Source organism: Carlito syrichta, unplaced genomic scaffold (genome assembly GCF_000164805.1).
Source record: "Carlito syrichta isolate Samal-C Ts95f unplaced genomic scaffold, Tarsius_syrichta-2.0.1 Scaffold303991, whole genome shotgun sequence".
Taxonomy (NCBI): domain Eukaryota; kingdom Metazoa; phylum Chordata; class Mammalia; order Primates; family Tarsiidae; genus Carlito; species Carlito syrichta.
In genome coordinates this window covers 120,644-125,786 of record NW_007248087.1, presented here as the reverse complement: position 1 = coordinate 125,786, position 5,143 = coordinate 120,644, and the positions used below count along the sequence as shown (strand labels likewise).

Genomic DNA, 5,143 nt, shown 5'->3' with positions numbered 1-5,143 from the left:
GGGCCAGGTCCCGCGGGCCCTCTTTCCCCGGCACTCGGGGAGGCCGAGCGCGGGGCAGCAGCCCTGCGTTTTGTTGGCTCCTTGTTTTGCGGTGTGCGTGTGTGTTTTCCTTGTTGTCAGGGTCTCACGCTGCCGCCCAGGGTCGTGACTCGCTGTCGCTTTGACCTCCTGGGCTCAAGCGATCCTCCCGCCTCATCCTCCCAAGCAGTTGGGACTACAGGCACACGCCACCATGCCCAGCTTTTTCTGGGTAGAGATGAGGTCTTGCTTATGTTGCCCAGGCTGCTTTTGAACTGCTGGCCTGAAGCCGTCCGCCCGCCTCTGCCTTCCAAAGCGCTGAGACTGCAGGCGTGAGCCACCACGCCCAGCCAGGGTTTACTTTTCAATAAGAACGTTCCAGTGCCTGGACGGATGGCTTGTAGAGGTGGCCGGAGGCTGCGGCAGGAGATTCGGGGACGGATGATGGCGGCCAGAGTCAGGGCGGGCGACTGCAGACCGTGTGAAGTTAGGCGACTTATCTTACCGCGTCCACAGGGCGGGTAGCAGGGCTTGAAGAACAGCGGGACTCGGTTTCAGATTTTGGCTCCGCTGTTTCTGAACGTGAGACCTCTTGGCAAATCGCTTAACTTCTGCAAGAATCAGTAACTTTTCTGTTGGGTGGGGATGGCACTACCCTTGATGGTGTTCGCGGAATTAATTGATCTTATGTTTGCAAAATGCCAGGTCCTAACTGCCTCACTAATAGCAGTGGCTGTGGCTGTCAGTCCAAAGGCAGCGAGCATCCGTGAGGGGCGCCTTTGAGCAGTGCCGAGTGCGTGGGGAGTGGGCTGGAGGCCTGGGAAGGGAGGGAGAGATTTCGCAGTTGTATTGTCGTCGGAGGTGGCTTCCCTCAGGGTCACTGAGCACTGGTCCTGGCGGCTGGAGTGCTGTTGCTTCCATGCTGTGCAGAGAGATCTTGGAGTCAGAACATTGGGCTGGCAGCAGTCGATCCTGATTCCGTTTTGATCCAGTGAGCACCGACTTCCTGTTGGTACTTTCCCTGCTGTTGACGCTCTGAAAGCGCGAGTTCCTCCAGAGCTCTCTTTCGGGAGTGTGCGTGTGGGTGTGGACATGGGTATGGGTGATGCGGACACCCAGGGAGAACACTAGGATGGCTGGGATGACAGAGGGGCTTGTCTTGCCCCCTGCAGTAACTTAAATCTAGTCCGTGGTGATGGCCGTTGAGAAATACTAGCGGGAAGAGAAAACCACTGACTTCAGACTTAATAGAGGACAGGAAGGCATCTAAGAGGAACTGCAGAGCAGTGGGATAGGCAAGTCCTCAGCCCTTACAGAGGGGAGAGGGTGCCGGGCGAACGCTGGAATCACAGCGTCAGCGTCCAGACGGGCTTGGGTGAGTCTTTCTTTTTGCCCGAGTTCTTTTATGAAAACCCCCTCAAGTGGCTTTTAGTCTTATCTTCGTCGTGGGGTCAGAGAATGCAGAAAAGATGGCTCCTTGCAGTTCTGTATCTGAAATGTTTTCCAGTGTGCAAATCCACCTACCAGCAGCCAACGTGGCACTGCTATTCTCACTGGGCACTCGTCTGTCAAAACAGGACTTTGCATCTTTTGAAGAGCACACAGTTAAAGCTTTTGCTGTCCTTCCAGCCAGTGACATGTAACGTTTGTCCTTGTTCCCAAATTGGGGACCAACTGTTGACTAGGCTCTCCAAGAGTATCAGGATGGGGAAAAAGGAAGGGACAAATTAAATACGTACTTACGTGTTCAGAACTATGCCTGTACCCACATCCAGTCCCAGAGGGCAGGGTGAGGTATTTGTTCTTTTGTAACTTTGTTGATGTAAGTAATCTTCAATTAGGAGGTCAGTAGCCAGCATTTGACAATCCTTTTGTTATATAAAAGCGATTCTAGATTGAGATGGATTTTTCGGGTAAAAATCCGGAAGGAGAGAAGAAAGTTGAGTAGTGGAAATAGCTGACAGGTGCCTAGTAGTTTGCAGCATGAAGTCAAATGCGGAGTTGAAAGTGATTTGCATTTGGTGGGTGCTCACTTTGCGTTTGAAGAATTGAGTAATTAATGATAGCATTTGCCCTTTAGCAAGTCTTTGAAGCCCCTCATGAACATTTGTTATCTTTGGCCTGAGTGGATTTCTAAATCTGCCTGTGTTGATTTCTGCCTTAGTAGAGGACTGGAAGGTATCTAAGAGGAATTACCAAACCGTGGTGTAGGCAAGTCCTCAGGCCCTTACAGAGACAAGGATGCCAGCGTGTGATCTGGACTTCTTACAGAGACAAGGATGCCAGCGTGTGATCTGGACTTGACAGTGTAGCTGCTCGTGTTGTTTGATAGTGTCCCAGTTCTGCTTTGCCCAAGATGTGACAGCCTGGTGCGCCTGCACAATCGTGGTGTGACTTATGTCTAAAACGTTTGGAAACATAATTCTTTTTTTTTTTTTTAAACAGCGCAGAAAAGGAACCACAGTTTCAGAAACAACCTTAATAGGAGCAGCTGCCTCTCCGTCACTGCTTCCTCAGAATGATCCAGAAGTTATCGTCGTGGGCTCTGGTGTGCTTGGCTCTGCGTTGGCAGCAGTGCTTTCCAGAGATGGAAGGAAGGTGACAGTCATCGAGAGGGATTTGAAAGAGCCTGACAGGATAGTTGGCGAATTCCTGCAGCCGGGTGGTTATGGTGTCCTTCAAGACCTTGGTCTCGAAGGTAGGTTCCAGGGACTTCAGGAGTTGGGGGGGTGATGGAGACTGACACAGCTCGTGACCACCCTGCGACTGGTAAGAGGCACTCCATTTCCTTTTCATTTATAGAGCTTACTGTGTTCACTGCCCAAGAACCTTGCATAAAGATGAGAGCAAGGGTAAGATAAGCATCTTGTAGTATGATTAGATAGGTTTCATGAGATATAATGAAATACCTAAGAGATTATAATAGTCCAAGTTGGGGACTGGAAAACTAGGTGAGGGCATGGAGTTTAGTGAGAGGTGGCTGGGATTGTCACGAAGAGTGTATATTACGTACTCGTGACAGTGTTATTACCTAGTCTTTTTTCGGAGTCATGACTCAGTGCAGCCCCAAAGTTCCGGACTTAAGTGGTCCTCCAGCCACAGCCTCCCAAGTAGCTGGGACTACGGGTCTGTGCTACCACACCCAGCTAATCTTTTAATTGTTTGTGGAGACAAGTCTTGCTCTATTGCCCAGGCTGGTCTCGAACTCCTGGGTTCAAGCAATCCTTCCGCCATGGCCTCCCAAGTGCTGGGATTATGGGTGTGAGCCACCACGCCCGGCCTAGAAGCTCCTGTTTAAGCATGATTCATCCATTCAACCAGTGCTTTTTCAGCACCAGCTATTCATTTAGGAGACAGTTACTTACTGCTTGCTTTGCGTGAGGCGCTGTACGGGGTACCAAGAATAGGTTGGCGAACAAGACAGATGAACTGTGGTCCAGGAGCAGAGTACAGACCAAGCCCAGGGCAGGAGGTGAGAGACAGCGTGCTTGCTGTGTGTGGTGGGGTGTGCCGAGTATCAGTTAAAAGCTCTGATTCAGGAACTAGGTTGCCCGCGCTTGAATACCGGCTCGACACTTCGCGGCTGCGTGACCTTGCGAGGGGACCAGCTTTAACTGGCGTGGTGCCTTCTGTGTATTGTCTTCCTTGTAGAATGGGCATACAACAAGTCTCTGCCTCGTGTCTTGTTATGGGGATTAAATAACCACGGACACGCAACGCGTCCTGGGCAGTGCCTGGCGTGTGGTAGGCGCCACGCAAGTGTCGGCAGTTTGCTGCAGGAGCTGGTGGTCGGGAGGGGGCGTGGCCTGAGCCGAGGCGGAGAGATGGCGGCAGCCGGGCACTGCGCTTCCCGGGCCGCGCGGCGGAGTGACGCGGCCTGCTTGTGCATCCAGAACAGCGGGCTCCCACCCTCGCGGCCACTCACAGACACGAGTCCGCCCCCGTCCCGAATAGGACGTGTGCATCTGGCGACCTGATGAAGTTGGCTTGATTTTACTTTTTAAATACTTGTCATGATTTCACCCGATTATACAGTTGACACCTCAAAATTCATTGAGCGGTTGCTGTTGGTGTTGTGCTGCCTTTCGTAGAGTGGGGTTTGGAAGAACCCGTGGGCTCGGCCTGGAGAGTCGACTGTGAGATTGTGGTGGGCGGCAGGAGCCAGTGCTAGGGCCCGGTGGGGACTCCTGGCCGAGGGGCCGAGTGGCGGGTCAGGCGACTTGCACCAGCACGGTGGCAGAGGGTAAGGTGGTGTGGGTAGATTCATGACGAATTAAGGGATAGAACATGACTTACCAAGGGGTTGGCGTGAGACCTGGGATGAGGCTGCTCTCCGGAGGGATTCCTGGGTTCCTTCTGCCGACGTGAGGAAGCCCCGGGTAGGAGCCAGTGCAGTGGGATTCGGGGGGAGGTCTTAGTGCGATATCACGATGGAGATGAGTGTGTGCATTAGCCTGCAGAGGACTGGTGTGGGCTGGGCTGGCTGGAGTGACACGTTTCAGAGCTGACGGCATCCTTGAACCCTGACACCACCACAGCCTCGACCATCCAAGGGGAGTGTAGGGAGAACGGGAAGACAGGAGAACTAGGCCCCGGCGCCTCCAAGAGCTGACGCTTCCCCGAGAGTCAGAGGAGCTGCAGATGGTGGAAGGATGGCACGCAGTCCAAGCGAGGAGAATGGCCCACACGAGGGGTCAGAGTGAGTGCAGAGAGCGACCGCTGGATTGGCCAGTTTGGAGGGTGGTTGTGACGCCGGCAAGAAAATCTGGGCTGGAGGGAGGTGGCGATTTAAGAACTGGAGACTAGAAGACTCTTTGAGGAGGTTCTTTCTTTAATGATAGAAAACAGAGGCAGGGCAGTGGTGGGATGGAGACGTGAGGACAGGGCGACATGTGTCGACACCGGCGTGTGTGCCGGTGGCTCTGGTGCTGCGAGTGAGACCTTGTTTCTACAAAAAAATTTCAAAAATTAGCCAGAGCAATCCCCTCGGGTCCCTTCCTGCTCTGAGAGTTTTTCTATCCTCTCAATAAAACCTGTTTTCTAAAACAAAAATTAGCCAGGTGTGGTGGTGCATGCTTGTAGCTTCAGCTACTCAGGAGGCTAAGGAGGATCGTCTGAGCCCAGG

General features: G+C 52.9%; 1 protein-coding gene across 1 annotated transcript in view; it reads left to right on the top strand.

Annotated features, from left to right (window-relative positions):
* Positions 1-2,465: 2,465 nt before the first annotated feature.
* The window catches only part of SQLE (squalene epoxidase), a 20,393-nt gene continuing 17,715 nt past the window's right edge, over positions 2,466-5,143 (top strand). The window contains exon 1 of the mRNA XM_021713026.1: positions 2,466-2,716. The gene's annotated coding sequence lies outside the window, so the exon portion shown is untranslated. The remainder of the gene's footprint in view (positions 2,717-5,143) is intronic.